Source organism: Lagopus muta, chromosome 7 (assembly GCF_023343835.1).
Source record: "Lagopus muta isolate bLagMut1 chromosome 7, bLagMut1 primary, whole genome shotgun sequence".
Lineage (NCBI taxonomy): Eukaryota > Metazoa > Chordata > Aves > Galliformes > Phasianidae > Lagopus > Lagopus muta.
Window position 1 is genome coordinate 30,043,535 of NC_064439.1, and position 11,966 is coordinate 30,055,500.

The following is an 11,966-nucleotide window of genomic DNA, read 5'->3' on the forward strand; positions in this document are numbered from 1 at the left end:
TACATTTATGTATCTTTGGTTTAATATGTATAAATGGCATATCTATAATAAGGAACAGTACAGTTGCACTACTCACCACATTGCGTTTGTTCTAATTGCATTTTTCCATAGCTAGTCTCAATGGGCAACATAAATCTTGGCCAGCATTATCACAGCTGTTCCAGTCAGTGGAATAGATTTGACTGCCTGCCACAACTTTTAGATCTGAAATAAGAGCTGTGGTTCCTGCTGCCTGCAGAGCTGTTGGGCCTTGGGGAGCTAAGCTTTTTGTCTGACAGGGCCCTTCCTAGACCGCTGCTCTTCCTTGCTTTTCTTCAGCCATGTTGTAAGAATGCTTAGAATGTCTATCCTGTGCTGTAGTATATATTAAAGACTGGTAAGACAAAATGCCCTCTTGGAGTGCTTGAATCTCAATTCATTGTTGAAGACGCCTAAATAGTGAGGTTCAAGTAAAAACCTAATTTTTGGAGTTAATCTAAGTTCTAGAGGATCAAATTTGTTGAGATGAATCTTAGTGTCAGTGAGTGAATATCTATGGTATAAGACTCTTTCTAATGGTGTGCCAGCTTAAATCAGGGCAAATTTCATCAAGGACCATTGATGTTCATGATTTTGAACTATACTAAAATTTTTTTAGAGTGTAATTGTATTGCTGAGGAGTAAATTTAAACCATTCTTGCGTGGGTTCATCTTTGAGAAATTAGACAATGGGACCTTCAAAAGATAAAACATTCTCTTTGATTTGAATGAACTGAACTCATTTATAGAATCATATAATCATTAAGGCTGGAAATGACACCTAAAATCATCTAGTCTGTGATTCCCATCCAAGATTCCTTTGTAGGGCCTTCCTACCCTCAGCCAGGTCAGTGCTTCTTCCTAGCTTGGTGTCATCTGCAAACTTGTGAGTGCACTGAATCCCCTCATCCAGATCATCAATAAAGATATCAAGTAGGATGGGTCCCAATATCAACCTCTGGGAAACACCACTTGTGACCAGTCACCAGCTGGATTTGACTCCGTTCACCACCACTCTCTGAGCCTGGCCCTCCAGCCAGCTCTTTACCCAGCAGTGAATGTACCTGTCCAGTCCACAGACTGTCAGCTTCTCCAGAATACTGTGGGAAACACTGTCAAAAGTTTTGCTGAAGTCTGGATAGAATAAGTCAACAGCCTCTCTCTCATTCATCAGGTTTGGTTGACCACTCATAGAAGGAGATGACATTGGTCAAGAAGGTCTCCTGTGCTGCCTGATCTGCTAGTTGTCCTGCACGTGCTATGTGATCTCAAACAAGATAATATGTTCCATAAACTTCCCTGGCACCAAAGTCAGACTGTTTTTGTTCCCTGGATCCTCCTTATTGTCCTTCTTGTAGATGGGCATCACACTGAAAAGCCTATATTCTCTTGGGACCTCTCCAGTTGACCAGGACTATTGATAGATGCTGGAAGGTGGCATAGCAATCACCTCTGACAGCTCCCTCAGCATTTCCAGTGTATTCCACCTGATCTCATGGAATTGTGACAGTCTGTATGGCAGAGAAGTTCTCTAAGTGTTTTCACCTGAGTCGTGGGGGTTGTTTATTCTACTCCCCAACCCGGACTTCCAGGCCAAGGGTAGAGTACCCTGCGAATAGCTGGTCTGACTGTTAAAGACAGAGGTAAAGAAGGCAATAAGAAACCCAGCCTTTTTCTTTATCCTCAGTGGTCATGCTCCCTGATGAATCCGATAAAGGATAGAGATTCTCCATAGCCTTCTTTTTACTGTTAGTGTATTTATAATAATAACAATAATAAAGGAGTGTTGTCTTTTATTAGAGTGGTCAGATTGAATTCAAGTTGCGCTTTTGCCATTCTAATTTTCCCCCTGCATATCCTAGTAACTTCTTTGTGCTCTCCCCAAGTTGCCTGTTCCTTCTTCCATGGGAGGTAGATTCTGTTTTTCTCCCAGCATTTGAGCAAAAGTTTTCTGTTCATTCACTCTGGCCTACTTCCCCTTCAGCTCATCTTAAGGTTCTTAAGGACAGCATTACTTTAGTTTGGGAGTATCACAGAAACTTCTGTAGCCACTCATTTATAAATTATTTTCATATATGTCAAAGAAGCTTTAGAACTCTGGAAACAGCACTGTATTAAATTCATAACATGGTAGACTTAGCTAAGCCTTTCACTTTCTTTCTAAGATGCTCATATTATTTGTGGAAGAAAATACGAGGAAGAAAGCACTCATTAAAATAAAGCTATTTTATTATGATGATGAAATAATGCTGTTTGGAAGAAAGAAATTAGAAATAAGCTAGGCTGTTTGCTGTTCTCTTGTATTAGTTAAAAAAATAAAATCTCCCATAGCCAACATATTTCTTTTCAATTTGCGGAGCAATTGAAGCTTTTTCTTTAAGCTACAAATTCTAGTATGTCATTTTTCTAAGTTGATCCACTAATTAAAATTAAAATGCCAAGAAACAGATTCTTATCTGCACATACCCCTGAGGGCATTTCTTTAGTGCACTCTTTGAGAAATGATTAAAGTACAAAGGGAATGTAATGATTTTGTGACCCCCTGCTGCAAACTCTCTAGGTTATCTGAAAAGAGCCAAGATGCATATGCATCACTTCATCAGGAACTTCACACTTTATATACGTTGCTGTGCCTGTTCTGCTTGCCACAAGACTGTGTCTGTGTTGCTGGTTCTCTGCATTCTCAGTAGAACAAATAGCATAACAATCAGTTAGGAGAGCTTCAAATATCAATTGCAGTGGCAATGTTTCCAGTGCGATTAAAATTCTAGCCTAACTCACATTTGATTTGGGGAGTCACTACTTCTTAACAGGATAAATGGAAGAACCCATTGAAAAAATACATAACATGTATTTTCTGTCTCCAGCTGAGCCTATATAGTCAGTTGGCCTCTGTACCCTTGGATTTTATATCTATCCCATCACTTTCCAAGCTATAATTCACTCCTTGTCTTTCAGCTCTATGCTAACATGAACAGGCTTTTTTTACAACACAAAATCCTCTGACAAATACATTTGATGACTCATAATTGTTCTGCTTTGTTTCTTGCAGTGATGCCAATAGCTTGTTGTACAGGAGTGAATTTATTAGTGCTTATCACTAATATTAAGTGTGGTTTTTCATTAAAAACAAACTCACCACCTCCATTCTGAAGTGCTGATTTTCATAAAAACATCATATAGCAGAAGTAAATCTAGAATTTCCAACTCAATTAGTGCTCAGAAAAAGTCTAGAGGAAGAGGCCTGCCAACCTCAGTAAATCTCTGCTTTGAAGATATGGCAGTCCTAAAATAATGGCTCTGCTGTGACCTCTTTCTCTCTAATGATGCCTCCACCTCTTCCAGTTCTGGGGAAGGCTTCATGAGAACATGGATTGCACACTGGGTCTCCTGATGTGTTTTCTCTTTGATACAAAAAGGGTAGAAATCTTCTGTTTCTTTGTCCATGGCATTCTCTAATCCACTGACACTGTGTGATCTTGGTACTTCCTTCCAATTTAGTAAGATGTTTCTGCCTTGAATGCTTCTTACACCCAGCAGCCGTGCTGGTACTCAAGTCCTGTTTTTCCGTACAGATCACCCTTTTCTTTTGTAACTGATGTGGCAGATCGTTAGTGGGCTGCATTGCAAAAAGTACATCATAATCATATGCTGAGGGCACAGCAGCTCATCTTGACTAGAAAATGATTCCCTTTGTTGAAATCTCTCCAATAGTTTTCTTGTGTGCCATTCTTATCTGTTACTGTGGCCCCACTGATGACAGAAGTTGTGCGGGTGAGAAATATTGGCAATTCTACTTTCAGGTGAAGTGTGTGGATGTCTTCATTTTTCTACCTAAATAAAGAAAGAATTACAGTGCTTTTTCTTTTTTTTAATAATGCCACAGATAACAAGCACTGTGAGGCTGCAGGATTTTGAAGCAGGAGAGGGCCCACAACAGACATACATAGGCACTGTACAATTAATGACCATTTTTCCCAATTTAAAAAGCTCTGTGTGTGTATACTTAGATGTGTTTTGGTGGGCCATTTATCCTACTGCCTTTGTCCTGGCCACAAGTGGAATGCCTAAATCTGCAGCATCACTAAATATAACTAAAGCTTAATTCAAGCATTGGCTGTGCTCTCTCCTTTTTAGCGGTTTTGTTGCTTCTGTTTTGCTTTTGTTAAACAGTGTCTGGGCACATCCCCCACCTGTTCTTTTGTCTATTATAGGGAATAATGCTAAGAGAGCACATCCTCGAAACAATACTGTATGCTCAGTGGCCTTTTATGCAGAAGTTCATTTCTCTGTGTGCACTTAGTGGCTGCCATCTGAAGCTTCCCACTATGAACATCAGCCTCACAAAGTGGTTCTCTCTGCATGTAAGGGAAAATCCATTGCTTTGGAGTGCTGGGAGGCTCTGCTCTTCCCAAGGATATGTGTGAGCAAAGGTCAGGTCGCCTTGACACCAGGAGCAAGATAGTCATATTGGTGGAGTTCTGTGTTTGGTGTTAGTAGGTAATCAGCACCTTATGTACAACGTCTTGTGCCGTTGAGTTACTTTGCTGCCTACTTTGCTTATGTCAGAGACCCCAAAAGAACACAGTTGGCTGCTGCTAATGAAGAAAGCATCAAAGTATTTCACCTTCATGCTCACTCCTCACCTCCATCCTTGCATCAGGAAGAATGATCCCTGCAAGATCCCATGCTCTGAACATCCTCTTCCTGGGCCAAGGGCATTCTGACTCCTAAGCCCTACGTACAGGCTCTGATTTTGATGATGTGATGCTCTGAGCTGGTTTCTCCGTGACAATTGTCCCTTCACAGTGTTACCCTATGCTGCACACATGGCACAGATCTGTCTGGAATGAGCTTTACTGAGCAGCGTGGAGATGTGCCCCCTAAGACACAAAGAGTTAACATGGTGTAATTTTCCTAATAAAACTAAAGGCAATGCATCATTTTTTTATAAGCTATGGCAGGCTGTGTGACACCATGTAATTTTTGAAGAATCTTATACTTTGCAAGAAAAACAACAATGCTCACTGTCTTCTTAAGACTGTTTTTTTGCTGCCAAAACATCCATTTGCTTTGTCCTGATTGCAGTAGTAAACACTGCAGAAAAGACATCTAACAATGGGTAGAAAGATTCTTTTCTTTTACCATCCATAATGGCATTTCAGAAGTTTACTGAGCATATTCAGTGAAATCTCAAGTAAATGAGAAACAGTATACGGGGCAGATGTGCTTGGATAGACCTACAGGAACACAACAAAAAAGCAGTAGGCAGCATTAACACATGCGAAGTATCCCTATCATTACTATGGCATATTTGGTGAGTAAGTATCTCTGGTGTAGATGGGTGAAGGTAGGAGCTATCATCACACCTCTTAGTGACAATGTGCAAATGATAGACAGTGGAAGTAACTCCCAGCCCTAACTCTCCCATGCTGACTGGCACATGTTGAGAACAAGTGGCATCTCTGAAGATGGAACAGCAGAAGATGCTCTCACTTTGCAGATGCTCAGGAAAGGATCCCAAATAAAATCTTACTGCTCTTTGGAATATGATTCCCTTGAGGTGCTACAGATGAGAGAACATGACCAGGTATCAGTCCTTGCACATAATCATGTCTAAAATTAGGTCCAAAAAAAAAAGAGTCAGGGCTAAAATGCACTGTGATCTTCAAAAAAACCTGACCTACCAGAGCTGCTGCAGAGCCTGGCCACAGAGCTACAATTGCCAGGACCAAATACTGCAGCTCATACTGCAGTTGTGTCTCTGCCAGATGATGGGAAGGGCAAAAGTTCTTACTCTCTTTTGATGTTAGTTTATTTGTTTGCTTTCCAGAACCACCATCTCATCAGCTACTCTCAATTATACTTCCATCAAACTTATTTTTCCACAACTCTCTCGGAAGCATAAACCTGTTTCTTTGTTCTGTGTAACTGATTTAAGTGCTTGCTTTTCTAAAGCATTATACATTTAATGGAAACCGTGACTACTACTGTATATGCTAGTTATTGCTATCACTACATTGTACTTAAAGACATTTTTAAATTATTTTCTTATTGATGGATATTTCAAGCTATTCTTTCATAGCTATAAAGGATATTGTCAATTTTAATAAACTAAAGTAAGATAGATTTCATCTTTTTAAGAACAGGATAAGAAAGCACATCTCAATACGCACTCAGATTTTGAAATGATGGACTACAGGCACTAGTGTCTCATGAGCCTGAAGATTACTGGTGGAAAGGATACTGGTTTTATGCTGTATTCTTCAAGATTACATTGAAAGAGCAATGTGCAGTTTTTTCACTCAGTGCTACGTGCTTAGGAACAATATACAGGTATATATAAATCTGTTTTGATAGTTAAACGTGATTTTCAAAAATTCCAAAGTAGATTGTCATTCTTCTGTATTTGGTGAGGTATATAAGTGGGTACCTGGTGGCACCTTTACTTATCTAAAGACATATTGAAAGCCTTGCTTATGTTGTCAAACCTAAAGAGAAATTTATGGTAGAGGAGCTTTGCTGAGTAGCAACAAGGAACTTTCAAACCCTTGCTCACCCTTTCCTGGAACATACTAAATAAAATTAATAATAGAGAGTTTGAGATTTTTATAGACAGGAAATCAGGTGATACAACATAAGGCAATGAATTGTGGCTTGTGTAAGGCAGAATAGAAGTTCAAATGAAAAGTAAAATAGGAATAGGATCTGTTTCATCATGCTTTGGAATCCTTAAAAGTGAACCCTTGGGATCAAAAAGATGAGATGATAATCCATTTGCTACTTGCCTTGTTGTCTCTGCTAAGTGGTGCAAATAAATATGATATTCATTATCGTATGGCTCCTGAAAAGGACAAAACATTTTTTTAATCTAACCATAGAATAAGAAAGTAGATCCATAGTTACTAATGGTCTTGGCATGTAACCCTGTTTGACATGCCTCCTACAAGCATGTGTTTCCTAGCAAAGCACTGTTTGAGCCAAACTTAAAACAAAATAAAACATGAATGTATTTTTTAAACTTCCGGTCAAAAATGTATTATAGTCCTTTTTATTTTTTTACAGTCCATTTACCTTTCCCCTTTTTTTCTTCCAATTAAATTGCAGGAAAATTGCACATTTTCCTCATGATCTTTTTAAAGCGTAAGGACTAAGTATATACAAAACACTGGAAAACACTTTGTATTTTAAGTTGTCAGAAAAAAAGAGGCACCTGAAACTCTGTGCTAATTACAAGCTTTTTCACTCACTGATGTTACGGTTGATGTGTTGAGAAGAGTAGGACTACCAAAAAGTATTTTAAGTCAATTTCTGCTCTAATGTCGTGCTAGAGAATGAGATGGAAGAAAATATTATAAGAGGAAACAATGCAATTCATTTCATCTGAGAAATAGCAGTAATAGAGATATCCCCCAGGAGGTGTATCATAAGGAGCATAAGGTCAAGAAGAGTGATTACGTGGAGTATTAATGCCAGGTGCAGAGGACCTGAATGTTGTATACATTTCAGGTGTTTAACTTTTTTGTTCTGGTTTGGTTTTAAATCTGATGTGCTCTAGTATGATCATGTGAGCTGGATGTCCACTAGCAGATCAACAGTAGCTGTATTTCAGCTCAGCTAATGCTTCACCAGTTTTATTCCACTCTAAATGAATTTGCTGTGCAGAGATTGCACCTGGAGGAAAGAAAAAGCTTACTGATTGATGACTGTGTGGACATTCCCAACAACGCACATTCTAAATCTCAGTTAATATGTAATTGTAACACCTTCTGACCTACTGCACAACTGGGAAAAATCCTCCTGCTCAAGACCTCAGCTCTGAGAACTTCATGTCTTGGGCACTATTTGAAATATCAGGATTTCATCTGAGTATTCTTATTGCTAGGAGGCTGAAGTTTAAACACTAGCCTTACATATAAAAGACCTTCTCTCATGTGATTATATGGCACCTTTAAGGGCTTTTCCTTCATTATTTGAGCATGATTTGTGAGTGTGAATTAAGGCATACGCAGCTAGGGAAGAGGGTGTGGTAGAAGTATGCAACCAGAATGATCATTTCTATTACCTTTTGCCTGGTACTTCTGTGGGTAGTTACTGTAGGCTTATAATCAACATTGACTGATAGACCTGCTCAGAACTTCCACACAAGATGTGTCAGTTTTTGGCTGGGAAATACAGTTGTAGAGTCAGCAGTGCTTCTTCAAGCTTCCTCTGTTATTGCCTGGTGGATGTATCCATACTGGCAGACCATGTAAAGATGGACGTTACAGCAGTATGGTATGCAGGAGGTTTAGGCAGTGTTTCAGTTTTAAAACAGTTCTTTAAATAACTTTGGAAGAATCTCCCAATGCTGATTGGAAAAAGGGATTATGAAGAAGTTTAAAAATCATGTTAGAATTAAAGATTTTTCTGTGACAGGTTCCCCCCTCTGAGGCACAAAGTAGGTAATGAGTCAGGTAATCTCACACAGCTGCTGAGGGGACCTGGTCATTAAAACCCAACATCCTTGTGCTGTAACTGACTGTGTAAGCACTCCACTGTGGTTCAATGCAAAACTGAAAAGGAAAACTTAAAGCATTATTGAAACACATAAGAAGTGCTCACAGGCTTAGATACAGCTGGAATTTTTCTCTGTCCATATTCTTAGACTGTCACGGCTGCAGTTCTTTGGCTTCTGTTGTCAGCAAATGGCCCTCGCTGTACGGTGTAGCTCAGGGACACAGCAACAGCAGGATTTGGATGACACGAGGTCTGATCTCTGATCTGAGCTAACTGCATAGTGTAGACATATGTTTTGATTTTCTACGCAGCATGGCAATAAATCAGGAAAACAGCATTGATGCTACTGGAATAAAATGAATGTAAAGTAACTGTAAACCACTGGTGATTAATACCTCTTTGCCTTTTAACTGCTCCCATTTTTTTCTCTTCTGCATCTCATATTTAGACTGTATTTTGCTATCGTGATGTGGAGTAGTTCACTCTCTCAAGGAGCTTGAGTTCCAGTCTGTTTTCTGCTACTGCTGTTTTTTCCTTAACACTAGTAACTCTGAAGAGTTTTTTGATTGTGAAGTAAAACAAAGTGAATAACTGTACCTACTTGGAAGACAAATGAGTTTTGTTCCACTAGTGAAGAGAAACTAAACACAACAGAAATGAAGTGAAAGCATTTGACAGTGTTGTATTCACGTTATTTCTATCTAATTTGAAAGAAAGTGCCTTTTGTGCTGACACAGAGGTTATAAGTATTATAATTAAATGTTGTATTAACATGTGACTATCCCACTATAGTAAACACTACTTGAGTAGGAAATTTTTGCAGGGCTATTCAGTTCCATGGCATTCCCTCTAATTCTGTTTATTCTTTTCATATCAGTTCTACATGTTCAGCATTCTTTTCACTATGTCTATTCTTAAGGCTTTAAAGTTAGTGTTTTCTGCATTTGCTTTCCTTTGCTAATCTATTTTATAGTATTGAGAGTATTAATATTTTCTGATGATGGTAACTAATCCTATCTCAGCTAAGAACTGCTCATATTGGCAGTAGTACCTTACCATGTTTTCCAAAATACATAGTTTAGATAATTCTTATTGTAGCTTACTTGGCATAAGCAAGAAGCAAAAGGAGAGGTATTTAATACTTTTCCATTCCTTTTTGTTGCTCATCCATATAACAAAAAACACCTCAATGAGGAGCGTCTGTACCTCACTCCTACATTTTTTAAGTGTTTATTTGAATCTTTTTGAAACTGACAAAATATTTCACATCATTACTTGTTAGAGAAATTTGAGAGAGTGGAATAAGATCTGCTTACCCAAATAATAACACCAAATACACCAATTCCGAAATTGCATCTGGAGTATTTCCAAGGAGATGACCAGGTCTGGCTCCATGTGTTGAAGATCCAAATAGCTGCTGCGAAGGTCAAACTGAAATCTGAGCTTCATGATGCAGGATCCGGTTCTCATTCCATATAAGAAATACTGCATAAATTCAACTTAAAACAAAACTTGTTGTCTTAGTGACTCAGTCCTTCCTTGGGAGTTATTTGGAGACAGTGACCAGCAGACAGCCAAAATAATGTTTATTTGAAAAGTGAGGCTCTTGAAGTGAATTTCCCTCTTATGATGTTGCTGACATAATAAATTCAGGTTATGTATTCCAGCAAACTTGTGAGGAACAAGTTCTAGTACTTCTAGGAAATTAAGATCCCAAACTCTGAAAATAGAAAGCACAAAGTGAAAGGCATATCTGTTCAGATTAGAGAGCTTCAACATTCAAAGCTTCTGAAAAGTTAATTGGTGGCAAAGATGGGCACCCAAGTACTTTTCATTTCACCTTTTAAAACAGCATAGTCACCCCTCAAAGTAGCCAAAAAGGCAGATCTTCTATCGAAGAAGTAAGCGACTGAATGCTGTTCTCTTTTCAAGTCATATTACACTTCCTTGTTGTTGCTGTGTGTTCAGAGATCTGCTTCTCACACTGAAGGAAAAGAAAAAGAAAACCCACTGAAGAAAGCCACCCAAGAAACAACTAAACCTAATGAAACCAAACCAATACAGAACAAGAATCTCTATCTCTAAGAAATACAATATTGAACCACATTACGTTGTGTCTGAATGTCTCCTACCTTCTGTTGAAGTAATTAACGTTGCGTAGAATATTGTGTTTCTTCATCCACTTACTGTATAACACTGCTATTTGTAATGGAAGTCATAGTTACTTATTAAAGTCAAGTAAATCTGCTCAACCTATGGTTTGTGATGGAATGGGTTAAAAAAATAAAGCAGCCTCAATATTAAATTTCATAGATTATAGCCTTGCCTTGTTGAAGTCAATTAAAATTTTGCCATTGATTTCCAATGGTGAGAATGTTCCACAGTACAGATTTTGACTGCAAAAAAATGAAAAATAAAAAATAAAAAATCAATACTGTTTTAAGATATTTACTGGTTGAATTCTATTTATTTTTAATTCCCCTTCTTCCTTTACGTAGACCAAAATAAATTCATTCAGAGAAATTTTTAACTGATAGTTTAATGCATGTGGTTTAGACATGAGGCAATAGCCTATGTCATATGGCACTGCTTTCAGATTTCAAAAAACTTCCGTTTTATAATGAAGCTGAATTTTAGCAAAGCAAAATGAAAAAATCACATACAAGCTCATACAAGCCCAGGAATATCAAACATGATGAAAAAGACATACCAAATATTTTGTTGATATGATTGTAGGGTTTTTGTTGTTGTTTGTTTCTTTCTTTCTTTCTTCTCTGCTAACACAAAATATATAAATACACTTTATATATGTATTTCCTCTCTATATTAGAAAATGAGAAAAGTGGGATGTTTTAGAAGAACGTTCAAGAAACTGCAGTACAGAAAATCAGCCTAATGGCTGAGGCGCTGCCTGTGAGGTTAGTGCCCAGGATCATTTTCCTCAACAAACTTAAGAATCCTTGAAAATATAAGCTTAAGGGACATAGTGACATCATGCAGCTATACATGTACTTCACTAAGCTGCTATGAAATCAAACGTATTTTTATTTTACAGTGCACTAATTTTCAGATTTACAACAGTCTTTGAAAAAAGCAAAACAGTTTTATGCCTGCTTTTAGTTTACAGGAGATTATCCAGTTCACAACAGCATTGCATCAAACAGGTTGGCTAAGCTACAGCACAGCATTTGATATGTCAAGATTACTTCAGGTGCTGTTTGTTATTATGCGTATAGCTTTAGAAAACTAAAAGGTAAATTTTAAAACCTAAAGATATTTTTTGTATAAATTTGCTTTTAATTTCTAGAAAAAGTCTGATTATTTGCATGTATTGTAAAGTAGAAAGAAGTATGGTTACTGGCATTAAATACAGTGCAATATATTTTACGTAATTATGTGTGTGTGTTGTATTTTAAACTGTGCTCTTCTTGCATAATTTCTGCACATTA